Genomic DNA, 21,882 nt, shown 5'->3' on the forward strand with positions numbered 1-21,882 from the left:
ACTGTCAAACATCCCGAAACCGCCCGGAACGAAATACACACACAATCGGAAGAACAACAAAGACGGAAACGGCGACGAAAATCCTGCGTGATAACCGCGACGCACACCGTTCAAATTCTCAAACGCAACTGTCAAACATCCCGAAACCGCCCGGAACGAAATACACACACAATCGGAAGGACAACAAAGACGGAAACGGCGACGAAATCCTGCTTGATGACCGCGACGCACACCGTTCAAATTCTCCAACGCAACTGTCAAACATCCCGAAACCGCCCGGAACGAAATACACACACAATCGGAAGAACAACAAAGACGGAAACGGCGACGAAAATCCTGCGTGATGACCGCGACGCACACCGTTCAAATTCTCAAACGCAACTCATTTACGAAATTGAAATAATGGATCTTATTATCTTACATTGTTGTTTAAAGTAACTTAAACAACAATGTAGTGAAATTTTATCATACTTTCTGAAAATTATCAAAAATACAATTTATGCTCTTTTGATATCAGTTGTGGCCATACCTCAGCAATGAAAGAATGAATCATGCTCACAAAAGAAAAAGGACTGTAATTACTCTTAGCTTTAAAAACAATGTAATTACAAAAGCCGACTCGGTCCTTACCAGGTCCCAGTACCGAAAAGGACCTTATAAAAATAAATTTATGAAAAAAAGAAAAAGTAGAACAAATTCTCTACTATTCCATTTTGTCAGGGTGATAAAGGTTGTACTTTTTCTTCATTAAAATAACATCGTTTACAAGTTATATGTGTAACTAGAAAACGATGCTCTTTGTCAAAACAAGAACTTAATAATGGCAAATAGAATTTCTGAAATCAAAAAAGGTTTTGAAAATGTTTTTAAAGAATTTAGGACAGTTAAAAAAATCTCTACTTTGAACTACATAGCAATGCAATTATTTAATTAGCACGCCAACATTTAGAACATTTCCTAATAATTTTGGCTATGCGAAGCCACTCCAGCCGTAATGAAATTATTCATCTCAGCATTCAAAAATTTAACTGATAATGAAAAATTCTAGACTCCTATATATAACCATACCGGCTAATGTCCGCTAGCGATGGTTAAAACGAGCAGCGAACGGTAAGTGCGAAACACGCAGAAATAATTCCAAAAGCTCTCCCGTCTCTGCAGAGAGAAGAGATACGTAGGCAAGCACACCACTGCAATCCTGACAACCAACCAACAAAACAAAACATGTTCAACGGCAAACTAGTAAATCCAAGAAAATCATCGCGGCAGCGTTTCGCGGCGCAACTTGGCAACTTGGCAAATTTTCAAAAGTGAAATTTTCGGACTCAGCGCCCTCCTGAGGGCGGTGTAGTGTTTTTACGAGGGCGCAGTAAATTTTTTAAAAATATTTTTTTAAATTAAATTATTTTTTTATTTTTTTGAAAAAACTGGTTTGTCGGTGACTACCCTTGACTAACCTAGAAATCAGCCCTGATCTTCCCAGGGCAATTTTTTTTATTTTGCAAATATTGGTACCTGTGTGCCTAGGCGCCCTCTGAGGGCGTTTTTTTCAATGGAAATTGTTGACTTACCCCCCTAGCGCCTTCCTGGGGGCGGCATAACACTGTCATTGAGGCGCAGCACAAATTAGCAACTTGGCAAATTTGCAAAGTGCAATTTTCGGACTCAGCGCCCTCCTGAGGGCGGTGTAGTGTTTTTACGAGGGCGCAGTAATTTTTTTAAAAATATTTTTTTAAATTAAATTATTTTTTTATTTTTTTGAAAAAACTGGTTAGTCGGTGACTACCCTTGACTAACCTAGAAATCAGCCCTGATCTTCCCAGGGCGATTTTTTTAATTTTGCAAATTTTGGTACCTGGGTGCCTAGGCGCCCTCTGAGGGCGTTTTTTTTTTCAATGGAAATTGTTGACTTACCCCCCTAGCGCCTTCCTGGGGGCGGCATAACACTGTCATTGAGGCGCAGCACAAATTAGCAACTTGGCAAATTTGCAAAGTGCAATTTTCGGACTCAGCGCCCTCCTTAGGGCGGTGTAGTGTTTTACGAGGGCGCAGTAAATTTTTAAAAATATATTTTTAAATTAAATTATTTTTATTTTTTGAAAAAACTGGTTAGTCGGTGACTACCCTTGGCTAACCTAGAAATCAGCCCTGATCTTCCCAGGGCGATTTTTTTTATTTTGCAAATTTTGGTACCTGGGTGCCTAGGCGCTCTCTGAGGGCGTTTTTTCAATGGAAATTGTTGACTTACCCCCTAGCGCCTTCCTGGGGCGGCATAACACTGTCATTGAGGCGCAGCACAAATTAGCAACTTGGCAAATTTGCAAAGTGCAATTTTCGGACTCAGCGCCCTCCTGAGGGCGGTGTAGTGTCTTTACGAGGGCGCAGTAAATGTTTTAAAAATATTTTGCCTTTCTTACTAAAGAAAGGTATAGGTTTTACTTTAAGCCAGGACGTCATTTCCATCTTCGTAAATATGTCGATTCAGCGTGAATTTTAATCGGAAAAATCGTCAAAAATCACACTGCATCGATTTTCGACGCTCTATCGATTTACCTTGACAGAACTCATCTATCTCGAATCCTCGAATTTTGAGAAAATAAATTCCGTGGAGGTCGAGTGATGTTCGTATGTGGTAAAATTTTGCAAAATTTTATGTCGCGCCGTTCTCAGCTCCCATAAATCCGATTTCGATTTTTCTGAGTGCAGATGAAAGCTAGTGTGCTGAACCTGGGCGAGTTGCCACGCAAATTTCAAAATATCCATCTGTTTTCGGATGCGGCCAGACTTTTCAACAAAATACACAGTTTTCAAATGAAAATATGGTCAATTTTTTCATTTTCATATTTTTATTTATCTCAAAAATTGCATTTTTCGAGCTCTACAACCTCCCAAATTTTCATCCAGATCCATAATCTGGTTCTGGAGTTAGAGCCATTTGATTGACCTACCAAAAGAAAAAAATCCTAAAAAAGGTAAAAGCCCACCTGGTGACCTACACCAACGTTTTCATTTCTGATTTTATTCAAAATTTCTTGCTACATTCATAGTACAGACCATGAGTGAGCATCTGAAACAAATTCGACATCGATCGGCAATCCCGATCAATTTTTAGAACGATTTACTTTTTGCCTTTCTTACTAAAGAAAGGTATAGGTTTTACTTTAAGCCAGGACGTCATTTCCATCTTCGTAAATATGTCGATTCAGCGTGAATTTTAATCGGAAAAATCGTCAAAAAATCACACTGCATCGATTTTCGACGCTTCCTCGCCATGTCGACAAGTTGTCAAGTTGAGCTTCGAATACTGGCGCGAGAATGCTGGCGCATATATTTTGAGGCTCGACTTATACTCGTTTTGTAGTAGCTTGTCTACCGATGTTTTCTACAACATGTAAGATATCGTAGCTTTTCGGTTTCTTTTGCCCTGTCCGTTTTTGCATATCTGTCCAATGTTTATTCAAAAACTTTTGTGACATAGGACATTCATCCGGCTACAATCAATTTGTTTCCCGTGCGCTCTTAAAAACGCCTAAATGTAGACTTCATTTGTCGTAAGTTTATCTAACAGGGTTCATTGGATCTAATAGGAGCTTTCCAAGCTTTCATCGTTTATATCGTTTTCAAAGTTTTCAATGCTGGCGACGCCAATGGTTTTCTACCTAAGGTTCTCGCGATTGAGTGTGTAGTGGTGCGGTTGTTGAAAATAGCTATCTCTGACTCTGTAACTTTCTTAGAAGCTTCTTAGGCTAGCTTCCCTGCGGCACACGCGTTTCACCGAAGCTAAAAAACCAAAACCGCGGTGTGCATTGTCAATGGCGCATGGGAAGCTTGCTATGATCGCGTTTGGCATAAACGCTTGTTTGATTACAAACGTACAAGCATATTGTACGATTGAATATTTTCTTTTGGTGAAAATTGCGTTTTTTATTTCTTTTGGAAATCATATCATTTATAATACTTTGCTTTCATCATAAGACTTTCTTTTGTGCTGACGTTATAAATAAACAAAGTCGATGTTATGAATTGAAAAAAGTTCTACCATTGTTATATTCTTTAGTAAGAAAGGCTCTGTCTCACCCCAGGTGGGATTTAATCGGGTTTTTTAAATTAAATTATTTTTTTATTTTTTTGAAAAAACTGGTTAGTCGGTGACTACACACAAAGAAAAATTACTCTAAATTTAAAAAGATCGTTCGTTGGATTAAAAGTTCGCGTTGGTGAATATTCGTAGAAAGTTCAAACTTTTCAATTTAAAAGTTGGAAAGTTTTGATACTACCATGCATTTATGGAACAAAATCGTTGTATTGGTAAAAGTATTTTACTTTTAATTGGAAAAGAAACCTTTTATGGCAAGAATACACAACATTTAGCACTACAGGGATAATTTCAGAAAAATGTGCTTGGTTTTTTACATTTATTTAAAAAAAAAATAAACAGTATGTTAGAAAAACACTTTTTTTTGTATTTAACGCTTCTCCACTAGCTTCTGCATCATACGGTACGCCACCGGTCACTTCCGAATACCCCAGGCTGGACGGTTCCGGATGGAGGCTTCGACGCGCGATAGCAGTGTAACACGATGGTCACGTTTCCGGCCTCAATCAGGACAGTCTTGGAGGAGTTGGCCATTGATTCGGGAAGGGTGGTCGACGTTTCCCGACTGGAAAGTAAAGTGCCTGAACGGGAGTTCCCGATCCTGGAAGCGCATCCGGAACATGGAGTTGATGATGCCCTCGGAACGGAGTTCGATTTTGAGCACTTAATCCTACTTCGAGAATGACACAGATTTTTTTTGGCCCTCTGTCCAGATTCATTCGGCTGAAGCTGCACCGTCGCGACGTGAGTGTTTGTGGGCAGGAAGTTGCTAAAAGAGATGGAAAGTAAGTGAAGTTGGCTAGCCACTGCACACATTCTCAATACTCACCGGTGCTGTAAACCGCCGGTACCGAGTGCAACATCTGCGCTGACCACCTCCGATTAGGCGTCATCCATAAAGTACGTACGCTCTTAGGGGGGGAGGGAGGGTTGCCGAAGGTGTGACAAGATGTGACGAAGGGGGGAGGGGGGGGGGGGTTTGCGAGATTGTGACGTCACGCTTGGTTTTTTATGATTGCATAATATTGCATTGCATAAATGTACACAATTATATTAAATCCTCTTTTCTAAAATTGTTTGCTTACTATTATTTCGAAGTACCGTCATCAGGGGTGATATTGGGTCTTACAAATTTCTGCATTTTAGTATGACGCAAACTCACCCACCAGACCCAATGTCACCGCTGATGACGGTATCACGTTATAATTTATTATATAGTAAAAAAAATTTCAGCTGGAACTCCAATATATTGCAAATTCTTGCTTGATAAAAATAAATGCTTTGAAAGCAGGGTCTTCATAAGAAAACTGCTATAAATGGTGAACTTATTAGATACAAAGCTGTGAAAAACAGTTTTCAAGATTTTCAATACTTGAATATACCAGGTCTTTTATTTTAAAAGATACAAAACTGTTTTTGTATATCGCAATGTTTATTCTAAGAAATGAATTATTAGAATAATTTAACTTATTTTTTTCATAATAAAATTGCCAAAAATACCAAAATTATGAGAGTTTAAAGATATCAAAAAATCAAATCAAATTATTCGCTCTACAGCATTGCCTTGGCGTTCTCGATTGCGAGATTCCTACTCGAAACTAGGTGTTCGAAGGCTTGATTGTTGAGGCAATTGCAAACCTCTTTTTACACCTTAGCTCCCATCCACCCGGGATTCGAACTGACGACCTTTGGATTGTTAGTCCAACTGCCTATCAGCGACTCCACCGAGACAGGACCCAGGGAGACGACTCCTATACCTGGACTGAGCTAACGACCTAACCTTTTTTTTTTAGGTTAGTCCGGGACCAACATTTACTTCCCTTCCGACGGAAGGCGTGATCAGACAAATCTCGTCTCGAAAAATGCCACCGGGACCGTCTGGGATCGAACCCAGGCCGACTGGGTGAGAGGCAATCACGCTTACCCCTACACCACGGTCCCGGTAAAGATATAAAAACTATTAAAAAAAATCCCATCAAAAACAAGGGGGTCTGGCAAAATGTGACGTATTTTTTGAGGGGGTTCAACCTTATGTGACAAAGTGTGATATAGGGGGGAGGGGGGGGGGGGTTAATTTTGGCCGATTTTTGCGTGACATACTTTATGGATGACGCCATTATGTAGCTTTCCGTCGTCCTCCTCTTCGTCGGAGGCCCATCGTGAAAATAAACTTTCGCGTACTTGTCCAAAAACCGGAAGTTAATCTTCTTCAACGCAATCTCGTTGTTCACGCAACGCTTCGGCAGCGCCATCTCCTCGATGATCTCGCCCCAGTCCTCACGTGAATTGACCTTCAATCCCGGGCCACCACCACCCAATAAACCGGTGCGAATCCACATTCCTACCTCTCATCCTACAAAAACAAACAAATCAATCACAAACCCCACAAAACACCCAAGCTTCCTTCTTACGCATTCCGGCCGTGGAATAGCTGCAGTTCCTGCAGGAAGCTGGCCTTGTCTTTTTCGAGCACTCGACCTCGTCCCGCTCCTGCACCACCCTCCTTCGAAGGCGTTCCGCTGCTGCTGTTTGGCTCACGAAGCTTTCCGCGTCCGAGTCCTGGCTGCTGCCGCGGTCGGCTTTGCTTTACGTCCCAGACTCACCAGCACCACCGGACCCACCAAAGTGTTTGTTTACATTTGCGACTTAGGCGTACACGGTTACACGAGAACGTCAAAATGAAAGAAATTTTACAGTCGAATTAAAAGTAAAAACTTTTAAATCAGTGAGCAATGAGATTTTCAAAAACTGTAGCAGTAAAAGTTTTCATTTTCAAAACAAGAAAAAAACTTTTAATGTAGCAAATTTTAACAACTTTTTAATTCAAAAGTAAGTTACTTTTGACATTACCATACACACAAAGAAAAAAATACTCTAAATTTAAAAAGATTGTTCGTTGGATTAAAAGTTCGCGTTGGTGAATATTCGTAGAAAGTTCAAACTTTTTAATTTAAAAGTTGGAAAGTTTTTGATACTACCATGCATTTCTGGAACCAAATCGTTGTATCGGTAAAAGTCTTTTACTTTTCATATAAGAAAAAACTTTTCATCGCAAGAATAAAAAACACTTAACACTACAGTGATGATTTTCGAAAAATGTGATGGATTTTATTTCAATATTTTAATATTAAAACAGTATGTTTTGGTTTTATTGTTGTATTTAACGCATCTGCTTATGGTTAGCTAACTTCCGCGTCCGAAGACCCCTACGGATGGACGTTTCGTAGGGCAGCAACATCGCGCCCTTCATTTTGGAGCTCGACAACGATGTAGAGAACAGGGTGGTTTCGTTGCCGGCCATCATCTGGACAGGCTTGGAGGAATTGGCCATTGGTTGTTGATTCGGGAAGGGAAGTCGACGTTTTCCGGCTGGGAAGTGAAGCGCCTGAAACTCGGCCTGAAAAGATAGTTCCCGATCACTTCGTCCTCCCAGATGTTGCAAACTCGCCGTCAAAGTTCATCCGATAGAAGCTGCGCCATCGCGAGATGAGCGTTTGCGGGTGGGAGTTGCTGAAAGAGTTTGAAAGTAAATGAAATTGGTAAATGAAAAGACACTGAACACATTCTCAATACTCACCGGTGACTTCTTCGGTATTCCAGGTAGATGTTCTTGATCAGATTCGTCGGATCTCGCTCCAACCTCTGGAAGTAATCCGATTACGACAGTTCCAGGACCTGCGGCTTTTGTACAGACGGTCCTTCCAGAACTGGTGCAAACTGTTCTTCCGGATGTTTAGGTAATACTCATTAAACATGCCCCGTGACGAGAAATGGACTGCTGACCCTCAGGACATCCCACACTGACCCGCCATCACTTCCGGCACATGATGCTGCTGATGGTCATAAACCGCCGGCACCGAGTGCAACATCCGCACTTACCACCTCCGATTATGCCGCTTCTCGTCGTTTTCCTCTTCCGTCGGATCCTTCTCCTCACCGTTAAAATTAACTGGTACTTGTTCAAAAAGCGGATGCAAATCTGCTTCAACTTCAATCTCGTCTACCCACCGCGTTCCACCCCGGGAATACAACCGGTGCAAATCCACATCCCGACCTCCGATCTTCGGCAACCGCATAAACGGCGTCCTACAAAAACAAACAAAATCAATCACAAACGCCACCAAACACCCAAGCTTCCTTCTTACCCATTCCGGTCGTGAAACAGCTGCAGGTCCTGCAGGAAGCTGGCCTTATCCTTTTGAAAACCAACTTTCCCCTAAATCCCAAAACCTGTTCCGCTTTCGCACCATCCTCCTTCGAAGGTTTCCGCGTCCAAGTCGTGGTTTATGTCCTGGCTGTGGCCGCGCTCGGCATTGATTGCCGTCGTGAACAACCACTCACTAACCACCGAAATCACCTGCACCTAAACGTTTGTTTACATTTTGGACTTAGGCGTCGACGGTTACACGAGAACGACAAAATGAAAGAAATTATATAGTCAAATTAAAAGTTAAAACTTTTAATTCAGTAAGCAATGAGATTTTCAAAAACTGTAGCAGTAAAAGTTTTCATTTTCAGAACAAGAAAAAAACTTTTAATGTAGCAAATATTGACCACCTTTTTTTTCGAGAGTAAGTTACTTTTGTCATTACAGTAATATTTTTTTGTGTGTAATATTTTTTTGTGTGTACCCTTGACTAACCTAGAAATCCGCCCTGATCTTCCCAGGGCGATTTTTTTTATTTTGCAAATTTTGGTACCTGGGTGCCTAGGCGCCCTCTGAGGGCGTTTTTTTTTCAATGGAAATTGTTGACTTACCCCCCTAGCGCCTTCCTGGGGGCGGCATAACACTGTCATTGAGGCGCAGCACAAATTAGCAACTTGGCAAATTTGCAAAGTGCAATTTTCGGACTCAGCGCCCTCCTGAGGGCGGTGTAGTGTTTTTACGAGGGCGCAGTAAATTTTTAAAAATATTTTTTAAATTAAATATTTTTTTTATTTTTTTGAAAAAACTGGTTAGTCGGTGACTACCCTTGACTAACCTAGAAATCAGCCCTGATCTTCCCAGGGCGATTTTTTTTATTTTGCAAATTTTGGTACCTGGGTGCCTAGGCGCTCTCTGAGGGCGTTTTTTTCAATGGAAATTGTTGACTTACCCCCCTAGCGCCTTCCTGGGGGCGGCATAACACTGTCATTGAGGCGCAGCACAAATTAGCAACTTGGCAAATTTGCAAAGTGCAATTTTCGGACTCTGCGCCCTCATGAGGGCGGTGTAGTGTTTTTACGAGGGCGCAGTAAATTTTTTAAAAATATTTTTTTAAATTAAATTATTTTTTTATTTTTTTGAAAAAACTGGTTAGTTGGTGACTACCCTTGACTAACCTAGAAATCAGCCCTGATCTTCCCAGGGCGATTTTTTTTATTTTGCAAATTTTGGTACCTGGGTGCCTAGGCGCTCTCTGAGGGCGTTTTTTTCAATGGAAATTGTTGACTTACTCCCCTAGCGCCTTCCTGGGGGCGGCATAACACTGTCATTGAGGCGCAGCACAAATTAGCAACTTGGCAAATTTGCAAAGTGCAATTTTCGGACTCAGCGCCCTCCTGAGGGCGGTGTAGTGTTTTTACGAGGGCGCAGTAAATTTTTTAAAAATATTTTTTTAAATTAAATTATTTTTTTTATTTTTTTGAAAAAACTGGTTAGTCGGTGACTACCCTTGACTAACCTAGAAATCAGCCCTGATCTTCCCAGGGCGATTTTTTTTATTTTGCAAATTTTGGTACCTGGGTGCCTAGGCGTCCTCTGAGGGCGTTTTTTTCAATGGAAATTGTTGACTTACCCCCCTAGCGCCTTCCTGGGGGCGGCATAACACTGTCATTGAGGCTCAGCACAAATTAGCAACTTGGCAAATTTGCAAAGTGCAATTTTCGGACTCAGCGCCCTCCTGAGGGCGGTGTAGTGTTTTTACGAGGGCGCAGAAATTTTTTTAAAAAATTTTTTTTAAATTAAATTATTTTTTTATTTTTTTGAAATAACTGGTTAGTCGGTGACTACCCTTGACTAACCTAGAAATCAGCCCTGATTTTGACAAAGGACTTTGTCTTAAAGCTCTATCTACGGTGTCAATGCAAAATTTTTCGAAAATGTAGCGTTACCGTCGCATGCCCTCGGCGTGACATTTTGTTTCTGTTGCGTGAATGCCGGGCCAACTATTTAAGAGCGAGTCCACGAACAGGGCATACCCCTTTGTATGGGACGTCGTTTGGACCTCACCAATCTGCCTGAAATTTTCAGGGGTTGTTTGTACATATAAAACTAGCATCTGGCCAAAATATGAGCACTCTAGGTCAACGGGAAGTAGGGCAAATCGGGACACTATGTTTGAAGGTTTAAAAACGTCAAAAATCTTAAAAAGGCTATTACTTAGGCAAAATTCAATTTAATTTCAAATTTCAAAATGCATCTGAAAGGGCTTCGAAAATGCAACAAAATGCAGGGTAGAGCATCCAAATTGGTCAAACCTAAAGGGAGTTATTGGCATTTTAGTAAAAAATAGCATAATTTTCAAACTCAAATAAAAAAATGATCCATCCAGATATCAACTCGGTTCGACCTGCAGCTTGTAGGGGACATCTGGGACTACCATTTGAAACTAAGAACGCTTTGGGTAAGGCAGTTTAACATATTAAATAGACACTTTTACTATTAGTGAATTTTTTGGTTGTAAATTTTTGCTCCGGAGACCCCTTAGATCAAATTTTTCGATGATAATTTCACCATATTCGTGTTCCTGAGACAATTTTATATTAGAAACATGCACACAAATGTTTATTTTCATCCATTTTAACCCTTTAAAAAATGAAAGTTAAAAAAAATTAAGAAGCTGCATTTTTTCTGGTGTCATCTAGTATCCTTGGAAACGAACTTGATTTTCAATAAATGTGATTCAAAAATTTGTTTTAACTTTTATTTTTTAAAGGGTTAAATTGGATGAAAATAAACATTTTTATGCATGTTTCTATTGTAAAATTGTCTCAGGAACACGAATATGATAAAATTATCACCAGAAAATGGGACCTAAGGGGTCCCACGAGCAAAATTTACAACCAAAAATTCACTGAAAGTAAAAGTGTCTATTTAATATGTTAAACTGCCTTACCCAAAGCGTTCTTAGTCTCAGATGGTAGTCCCAGATGTCCCCTACAAGCTGCAGGTCGAACCGAGTTGATATCTGGATGGGTCTTTTTTTATTTGAGTTTGAAAATTATGCTATTTTTCACTAAAATGCCAATAACTCCCTTTAGGTCTGACCAATTTGGATGCTCTACCCTGCATTTTGTTGCATTTTTAAGCCCTTTCAGATGAGTTTTGAATTTTGAAATTAAATTGAATTTTGCTTAAGTTATAGCCTTTTAAGATTTTTGACGTTTTAAAACTTCAAACCTAGTATCCCGATTTGCCATACTTCCCGTTGACCTAGAGCGCTCATATTTTTGCCAGATGCTAGTTCTACATGTACAAACAACCCCTGAAAATTTCAGGCAGATTGGTGAGGTCGATGCGAGATGGGTATGCTTTGCTCGTGGACTCGCTCTTAAGCTAAAAGTTAGCCTCTGGAGGATTTAGTGTACATCAGACTTTCATCAAAGACGGTCCTTACGTTGGGAATTTTATTGCTTACACACACACGCACACGTTGAAAGAAACAGGTGGTGCACAAACTTGAGAGGAGGTCCAAGAAGTTATTGACGGTTGCCAAAACGGTCACCGGAATACCGAAGTGATTGGGAACAATTTGGTAGGATATCGGCCACACCTAGAGTGGCCAGTGCCCTTAGGAAGGTTCTACCGGGGACATTTATCGAACCATACGACTTGGGGCAATATGGGTATCAAAATTCATGGTTTTTGATACTGGTAATGAAAATGACCATTTTGGCAGGATTGGCCACACCCGGAATTTGGGCAATATGAGTATCAAAATGCATGGTTTTTGATACTGGTAATTGGTTTTGATTTGGCAATTTATTTCCACAGAGGTGCCAATTATTGAAAACATTAAATTATAATTATTTATTTATGATTAAATAAATTGGCAAAGATTTAAAAAAATATAAATAAAAATGGATTTACTTTTAAGAGTTTTGTACAAATTTCTTTGTCATATTGGTCATGTAGAACATAGCCACCTGCACCTTTTTATCTATGCGCCGGTACTTATGCACGTGGGTGTACAGATTACTGAGAACTGACGACCTTTGGATTGTGAATCCAACTGCCTACCAGCGACTCCACCGAGACAGGACCCAGGAGACGACTCCTACACCTGGACTGAACTATCGACCTAACCTCTAGGTTAGACCGGGACCAACATTCACTTCCCTGTCTGACGGAAGGCGTTATCAGACAAATCTCATCTCGAAAAATGCCACCGGGACCTTCTGGAATCGAACCCAGGCCAACTTGGTGAGAGGCAACCACGCTTGCCCTACACCACGGGACCCGGCAAAAAAACAAACAAACAAATTTAAGTGTCAATGAAATTTACGTTCAGCATATTTTACATTAAATGTTCATTTACATGACTTTCATACATCAAAATTTGTCAGTTGACAACAAAATCAAAACCATTTCCATGACATACATGCATTACGTTGAATCCAGTTTTACATGATGGCTCTTTAAATGCAACATAGGACATGTTTACTAGGATGTAACAAAATTGACTTTTTGGCGGGCATTCAAGGTTTCAGGTTCGCTTGCACTAGAAACCTCGTACGGTTTGTTAACTTGCACCATTACAATTTACCTAAATGATACATTAGTTTTACTTTCTCAGATGCATGATTTATTTTGTTTATTTTCAATCAAACAATTAAATTAATGAGGGTACTTTCATTTTTTGTTTTCTGCTCCTAACCAGTTTTTTGAAGTGCAAATAGATTCTTCGTAAAATGTCTCTTTTTTAGCCAATGGATGTGTACGAGGACTATGAATCCCTCCAATGATTATTCCTCCAATGATTGTTAGTGACCCAAATGCCGTTTGTGGAATAAGTTGTCCAAAAATGATTGTCGCTCCTATGAAAGGTGCTCCTAGTAACCAAATCTGAAAAGAAAATGAAGCTTGAATTAATTTTAAATAAAATGTAAATATTTGTAATACTTTTCTGTAAATCAATAACATTTACTTATTTTTATTTGTCTTTGTAAATGAAGATCAACTCTAGCAACAGAATACGTTTTACTTTTCTTTATTTTAAATATATTTCAAGTCTTTTAAATAACTCACAGTGACTTCAAACTTTAATATGTAATTTTACAAAGCTTTTTGCTAGATAATATGTAAATTTATCCACCTTTAACCAGAGCCGTAAAATATGAAATATGAAGAAAAGTGCAGTTGAAAAGAGCCTAAACCGGAAAAAAAGTTCTCCAAAAATTGAAATTTGAAAACATAACTTTACCATTTTTTAATATAATATGTAAAATTTTCCGAGGAATCAGGTAAACATATTTTCAGACATAGGCTCTTTGGTCCCGAGGCCCTCAAAACAGCATTTTAAGTTTTCATACGACTTTTTTAAATGTTAAGCTGGTGTCCACGCACTGGACATAAGTTTCGGCCGTCCCGGATCACCGACGGCCTGTGTCCCCAAACTTCACTTCCCAGAACCTTCTTCCTGCATGAACTTCCTTACTCCTTTTCCTTTATTCCGCTCCTTGCATGCCTCCTTCCTTCACACTAATCACTCCCGCACGTACTAACTAGTATTTCGGACTTGGTTCAAGTAAAACTTCGCATTTTACTGTGACGCGAACTGAACTCCGCAACGGTTCGTTGTAGACTTACTTTTTATTCAATTATGCTTTGTTTACATCGATTATGCTGCGCCGAGATGACAGATCTCGCGTAGCAGTGGTGCTGGTTTTGGGGTATGTCTGTACAATTTGTGTCGTTTTGTCTGTAGGTATTTACATGTTTGGTGTAGGGTTTACAAATTGGTATGTTGTGTGTTTGTGTGTTTGCATGTAATTTGTGTTCGTTTTACAGGTGGGTTAGGTAACTAGGGTAAGTACACTTATTCTTGTCTAGGGTTAGTTGTCAGGGTTACAAAACATCAAATTTCATTACAAAACAGTCACTTGGTATTTAACATTCCGGCCGCCAATGAAATTAGAGTTTTCACGGGCGCAACCGCGAATGAACACTTATGGACGAGACATGTGGTGGTCAAGTAGATGACGATCACTTGTGGTAGTCAGGTTGAAGCATCTTCTTCGTTGTTTTCCCGCTACAGCTTCCAGTGGCCGACGTCGAGCCGGCGGTAGACATCCGAGTGGCAAGCTGTAACGAGAAGAGGTGAGCGCAGGGGCTGCTGGTACGGTAAGCGAGTACTTAACTTGAGTCAAGTCTCAGTCACGGGGTCCAGTTTGTCTCCCAGACCCACGTGACGAGGTTTTTTGATGGCTAAAGATGCTCCTCGTACAACTGCTGGGTTGGATCGACGGTTCTGGCGCTCCGGTGGATTGTCGGGCGGCATTCTTCAGCTGGTGTGGTTGTTGCTGGAAAGAATGGGCGACTGAGGGTCTGGTAAAGAAGGAACACAATGGGTACTTGCCTGTAATCAAGTCCCAGCCGCGGGGTTCCACGAACCCGCACGGCGAGGCCTTGTTCCTCTTTACAGATGCTCCAGGAACGCGCTCGATTCCCCCCGAGCTTGGGCCAGGAGTCCACTCGACTGGCGACTCTTCTAAAGAGTGAAACCGGATCTCGCGCCGGCGGCTCGTTCCCCGTGCGAGGCCAGGAGTCCACTCGACTGACGTGCGGATGCGTGAGGCTCCACCGGGACCGGTAGAGTGTGAGGACAGCTCGCTGGGTCGTGTCGGTGCTCGTGATGACCGCTGTAACCCGAACAACGCTGCTTGTGTTCGGACGACGATGTGACGTCTCCGAAGTTGCTGGATGTCGTTGTGCCAGCGCGACGTATACCGTGGCGAGAGAGTTGCTGGAATCCGCTCCAGCGGGTTGGTGTTCGTGGTGAGGGTAGCCGGCCGCCATCGCAACTCGTGCCGTACAGCAACGGCGGTTGGTGATGATGTCGCTTCGTCCGGTGGCGAAAGCGTCGTGCGATGGGCTGGCTACCTTGCAGCTTGGCGCGCTGCTTCTCGGCTTGTTGGGTGTGTTGGCCGGCCGCCATGGAAGAACCATGCTTGCGGCGCCGGTACGCTTGGCGTGGATGGCTCTCGCTGAGCCGAGGTGGTCCGATCCCGCCCAGGTGGCGGAAACGACGATTCCGGATGATCTGCCTGGTGAGATTCCGGAACTGGTGGGCACTGCAGAAATCGCGCGTGAGTTTCTGGCAGTCACGTGTTGTCCCGTTTGGCACGGGTGGTGCTTTGTCGATCTGAATCGTCCAAATCGACAGCTTGAGCAGCTCGTAGTCGGCCATGTGCAGACCGACCGCTGCGACGGTTGGGTTTGGGGTCAGATCTCGGAGTAGGCTGGTCTCTCGTAGCTCCATCGTGCGCTGACGAACTTGAAATCCTGCGGAAGCGGGTTCGCAGGGCACATTGAGAGGGCTATCCTTATCTGCCACGATGCGACGATCCTCGGTGGACTCACGTCGTGGAACTGGCACGGCCAGTGGGGTGTGGTACGATTCTTTTGTGGGGCTTGACGGCATTGCTGACCCCGTGTGCAACGGTCTGCAGCTCGAATGCCTTCATCGGTTGAGAGTCACGCCACCAGATTCGCGGGAACAACTGGCCCGACGGTCGGACCAGAATCTGCCGGAACATGTCCGCACAGACCGGAAGCGGTTGGAAACTGGTGCACGAGATGGTGGTGGGGTTGACCTGGATGCTGTGACCAGGGGTTTCTTCAAGAAAGTCCGATTCCGAGCGACAAGAGTCCTCGAAGCCGGCACTGAGCGTAGGAGCGGAGTTCGCCTGTGTGTGCGTGAGAACGCACTGCAGCAGAGCATCGACCTTGGCGCAGTCGACCTCTCGTACGTGCCCGAGCTGTGCGCGCTCGGCGATGTGCTTGTGGGGAAGCTTGATTGTGTAGGAGTGCGTAGCGTAATGTAGGTTGTTCGTCAGCTGCAAGAGCAGCTCTTCGCAATTGGGGAAAGCCCGAGGCAGGACTCGAGGCGCATTGTTCAACAAGCAGCGAGCGTAGTGCTCTGGATGGACGTGAGGACGCGAAGCGGACCGAGATTGCCGAGAAACTTGGCGCTGTTTCCGGCTTGGCATAGATGGAACGGGTTGCGATTGGTTCGCATGTGGGAGAGAGTAGTGCTTTTCGCTGCACGATCGGCAGTGCGTGCCGGAACATTCGTAGGAGGATTGATTGTGCGATCGCAAGTAGCTTGGGTTTGAACTGGTTCGACTTACCGGATCCGTCCCATGGGAAAGTGGCTTACGGATGTCCGGACTCAGGCGGAGATGGTCGCTGCCGCGCTTGGCGCACGGCTTCGTCAGCTTCCCGTCGCGTGGGATGACTGCCGACGAACTGCTTGCTGGCTTCGCTTCTGCTGTCACTGTGGGAGCGACAGGCTTCGTTGATGGCCTGGAGCGGGAACTTGCTTGAGCTGGAACTGTCTGCTTTGGCGCAGCAGACTGCATTGGTGGCTTGGCGCGAATGCTGAGCGTAACGTTCGATGTGATTCCGGTGGCTGAGTAACCACTGGACGCTGGTACAGCCTGCTTTGGCACAGCAGGTGTTGAATGCTTGGGCTTCCGGTGTCGCCTGGTTGACTTCCGGGTAGGCAAAGCGGTTGAGGAACCACTTGTTGGCTGCGCTTCCGGTTTTGGCGTAACAGGAACCGACGAGGTTGGCGTAGATTCGGAGGAGGAACTGTGCTGTGCTGGCAGCGGCGACGAAATGGCTTGAGAAGCGACGGTTGAGAAACCGCCGTGGGGTTGCGCTGCAGCATTACAAGGCAACGTGGGCAGAGGCGGAAGTACCAACGAGTTCAAAATGTGGGCAGAAAGAGCGTAGTACTTGCCGTCGAACTCCATTCGTTCCAGCTTCAGGTTGGCTGACGTCATCACCTCAAGCCTGGCCACGATGTCGAAGTACCGGTTGTACACTTCGTTCAGCTGCTTCTCCCACACTTCCGGTTCCTCCGTCAGGATCACTTCCGTCCGCAAACTGCAGAACGCTCCAGTATGGCCAGAGAGTCGAGCAAGATCGACTTCTGCTTCACCAATTCTTCTGCCATTTTGTCTTCGTGGCGTCACTTCCGGTCACACACGCGCACGCAAACTTCCGGTAAATGTGTCCAGAAATTTTGCTAGATGTTTTGCGAAAACTTTTTTGCGCTTTTTATTTTTTCACAAAACTGCCGGTTTGACCCACCGTGGGTTATGCTTCTTGCGTGTGTGGAACATAAACAGACCGAGCAAGTGTTGGTAAACGCACTGCTGTTTGTCGTCGTCACTACGAACACTTTCACTCGATGCACTTTGCTGGTGATGATGGAGAAATCTTGTCCCAATTCCCACCATTTTCCTTCGGGCACAAAATGGTCACTGGGGACGCTTCAGTTCCGCGCACTTTGGGCCATTTTGTTCTGGGCACTTGTTCTTCGGGGACACTTTTGTTACCCGTGCGACGACGGGGTGTTCACGCTCCGGCGGACTTTCCTTCCACACCGGCACTGGTAGTCTCTTCGATCCGGCTCGAAGGACCAAATTATGTCCACGCACTGGACATAAGTTTCGGCCGTCCCGGATCACCGACGGCCTGTGTCCCCAAACTTCACTTCCCAGAACCTTCTTCCTGCATGAACTTCCTTACTCCTTTTCCTTCACTCCCGCACGTACTAACTAGTATTTCGGACTTGGTTCAAGTAAAACTTCGCATTTTACTGTGACGCGAACTGAACTCCGCAACGGTTCGTTGTAGACTTACTTTTTATTCAATTATGCTTTGTTTACATCGATTATGCTGCGCCGAGATGACAGATCTCGCGTAGCAGTGGTGCTGGTTTTGGGGTTTGTGTATGTCTGTACAATTTGTGTCGTTTTGTCTGTATGTATTTACATGTTTGGTGTAGGGTTTACAAATTGGTATGTTGTGTGTTTGTGTGTTTGCATGTAATTTGTGTTCGTTTTACAGGTGGGTTAGGTAACTAGGGTAAGTACACTTATTCTTGTCTAGGGTTAGTTGTCAGGGTTACAAAACATCAAATTTCATTACAAAACAGTCACTTGGTATTTAACAGCTGGTTTTTTGAAACTTCTTACTATTTTTCCCAAATAGCCAAACTAATCACCATTCTTTTGCGTCTAAGAAAGCTAAAATCGAATTAAATGGTGCAGAGATATGATTTTTTGAAAAAAAACCCAGGCCAATACGGGTTAAAAATGTCTGTTGCCACCGCAACTCGGTCGGCGGTGGAATTATAACGGCGGAATTTAGTGGACTGTAACACTGCACAGTGGTCCGAAACCGAAATCTAGCGTGACAAAATTGATAGCGGCCACACGTTAAGATTTAGAGCAGGCCTGCCCAACCTTTTCAGCTCAATTTTCACATTTTTGATCGTCAAAATTACAATTGTTGATTTTTTCATGGTTTCTTTGATGGAATCGGTTCTCAGATGACCAGTGAACATAACTTTGATAAAAGTTTGAAAAAATATTTTTGCGGGTCGTTTTTATGTAAGTTTTAAGTGAAAAATTGGTCCGGCCCGCGGGCCGGATTGATTTTTGCCGTAAAATGTAGATAAAAACGACTTGTACAAATATTTTTTCAAACTTTTGGTAAAGTTATGTTCACTAGTCATCTGAGAACCGATTCCATCAAAGAAACCATGAAAAAATCAACAATTGTAATTTTGACGATCAAAAATGTGAAAATTGAGCCGAAAAGGTTGGGCAGGCCTGATTTAGAGCTTTGGTGTCTTCGGGACAAATGATCAGGGTCAATAGGGGCATCTTTTGGTATGGTGGACATTAGGGTGGTCCAAATTTTAGGGTGGTTCAGATTTTTTATTTTGGCGGGATGACGAGATAGCGCTTTGGTGTCTTCAGAAAAGTTGTAGTTGTAAAACAGTAGTGCAGAGCTCCAGATGCGAGCCGATCCAATCGCCGACCCGATTTTCGGGGATCCAGGGATTGGAAACTCGGAACGTGGAACTGCAGGTCCCTCAACTTCGATGGGAGCGACCGCATTCTTTTCAACGAATTTCGGGTCCGCGGCCTCGAAGTCGTAGCGCTGCAGGAGGTGTGCTGGAAGGGGAAGGACCACCAAGAGTACGGGGGTTATACTATGTACTGGAGCGGCGGCGACACACACGAGCTGGGGACAGCTTTTATCGTGCTGGGCGAAATGGCGAAGCGCGTGATTGGGTGGTGACCAGTCAACGACAGAATGTGCCGGTTGAGAATCAAGGGCCGATTCTTCAACCTGAGCATCATCAACGTGCACAGCCCGCACATGGGAAGCGACGCCAATGACAAGGACGCTTTCTACGAGCTTCTTGACCGCGAGTACAGGAAGTGTCCAAAACACGACGTCAAGATTGTCATCGGCGACTTAAACGCTCAAGTCGGCCAGGAGGAGGAGTTCAGACCGGTTATTGGGAGGTTCAGCGCCCACCAGCAGACGAACGAAACGGCCTACGACTCATCGATATCGCTACCTCCCGAAACATGGCCATACGTAGTACCTTCTTCCAGCACACCCCTATACAAGTACACCTGGAGATCACCAAACGACACGGAGACGCAAATCGACCATGTTCTCATCGATGGTCGGCACTTCTCGGACATAATCGACGTCAGAACCTACCGTGGCGCGGACATCGACTCGGACCACTACCTGGTGGTGGCAAAGCTGCGCCAACGCCTGTCTGAGGTCAACAAGATCCGGTACCGTCGCCCGCAGCGGTATAATCTGGAGCGGCTCAAGGATCCTGAGGTCACTACCCAGTACGCGCGGGAACTCGAAGCTGCGTTGCCTGACGAGGGCGAGCTCGCTGAAGCCCCTCTGGAGGCCTGCTGGAGCCATATGGAAGCAGCCATCAACGCAGCGGCATCGAGCGCCATCGGGTATGTGGACCGAGTTCGACGGAACGGCTGGTTCGACGAAGAATGTCAGGCGATTTGGGACGAGAAGAAAGCAGCGCGGGACAAGTGGCTGCTGCACAACACCCGTGGGAACAAGGAGTCGTACAAACAGTTGCGAAGACAGCAAACCCATCTCTTTCGGGACAAGCGCCGCCTGGAAGAGTTGGAGTGCCAGGACATGGAACAGCTGTATCGCTCCAACGAAACGCGTAAGTTCTACAAGAAACTTAGTCAATCCCGGACTGGCTTCATGCCGCGAGCCGAAATGTGCCGGGACAAGGACGGAGGCATCTTGACGGACGAGCGTGAGGTGATCGAAAGGTGGAAGCAGCACTTCGACGAGCACCTGAACGGCCCAGAGGCGGAGTACCAGGGCGACGGGGGAAACGACGTCAGCGGTATGGTGGACGGCGAGGACGAGCCAGCACCCACGATGAGGGAAGTTAAGGATGCCATCAAGAAGCTGAAGAACAACAAAGCAGCGGGTAAGGATGGTATCGGTGCTGAACTCATCAAGATGGGCCCGGACAAGCTGGCGGCCTGTCTACACCGGCTGATAGTCAAGGTCTGGGACACAGAACAGCTACCGGAGGAGTGGAAAGAGGGAGTAATATGCCCGATCTACAAGAAGGGGGACAAGTTGGAATGTGAGAACTATCAAGCCATCACTATTCTCAACGCGACCTACAAAGTGCTGTCTCATCATCTTCTGTCGTCTGTCGGAGCGAGCAAAGGATTTCGTTGGGACGTACCAAGCCGGTTTCGTGGAGGGGAAATCGACGACGGACCAAATCTTTTTGCTACGCCAAATTCTGCAAAAATGTCGCGAGTACCAGATCCCGACGCACCACCTGTTCATCGATTTCAAAGCCGCGTACGACTCGGTCGATCGCGAAGAGCTGTTTCAACATTGGGCTATGGTGTTATGAGGCGGGCGGGCTTCAACATGCGGGGCACGATCATCAACCGGTCCAACCAGTTCATCTGCTACGCCGACGACATGGACATTGTCGGCAGAACGTTCGAGGATGTGGCCAGGCGGTACACCGAATTGAAGCGGGAAGCGGATAAGGTTGGATTGAAGGTGAATGTTGCGAAGACGAAGTATCTGCTGGCAGGAGGAACCGAGTCCCTTAGGACTCGCATAGGACCGAGCGTGACGATCGACGGCGACGAGTTCGAGGTCGTGGAGGAGTTTGTGTACCTCGGATCGTTGGTTACGTCGGACAACAACTGCAGCAGAGAAATTCGGAGGCGCATCATCACCGGTAGTCGTGCCTACTACGGACTCCACAAGACCTTACGGTCTGGTCACCTTTCCCGGCGTACAAAGTGTACCATGTACGAAACGCTGATAAGACCCGTCGTCCTCTACGGGCACGAGACGTGGACGATGCTCGAGGAGGACCTGCAAGCGCTTGAAGTTTTCGAACGGCGAGTGCTTAGGACGATCTTTGACGGCGTGCGTGTGAACACTGTATGGAGGAGAAGGATGAACCACGAGCTGGCGCAACTCTACGGCAAGCCAAGTATTCGGAAGGTCGCCAAGGCTGGCCGAATCCGGTGGGCCGGACACGTCGCAAGAATGCCGGACGCGCTGGATGCGCGCCAACCGAACCAGACTATCAATCCGGTGAAGTTGGTGTTTAATTCGGAGCCGGTTGGAACGCGGCGGAGGGCGCAACGTGCGAGGTGGTTAGACCAAGTGGAGGAAGATCTGAGAAGTGTGGGAGTTCCGAGTCGGAATTGGAGAGTAGCAGCCCAAGACC

General features: G+C 44.7%; 1 long non-coding RNA gene across 1 annotated transcript; it reads right to left on the minus strand.

Moving 5' to 3' along the window:
- Nucleotides 1-7,179: 7,179 nt before the first annotated feature.
- On the minus strand, nt 7,180-8,320 carry LOC119767451. The gene is made up of 2 exons (XR_005277521.1): nt 7,674-8,320; nt 7,180-7,606 (listed from the first exon to the last, which is right to left on the minus strand). It is a non-coding gene; the product is annotated as an uncharacterized LOC119767451 (long non-coding RNA).
- Between the last annotated feature and the right edge of the window lie 13,562 nt (nt 8,321-21,882).

Source organism: Culex quinquefasciatus, chromosome 2 (genome assembly GCF_015732765.1).
Source record: "Culex quinquefasciatus strain JHB chromosome 2, VPISU_Cqui_1.0_pri_paternal, whole genome shotgun sequence".
Taxonomy (NCBI): domain Eukaryota; kingdom Metazoa; phylum Arthropoda; class Insecta; order Diptera; family Culicidae; genus Culex; species Culex quinquefasciatus.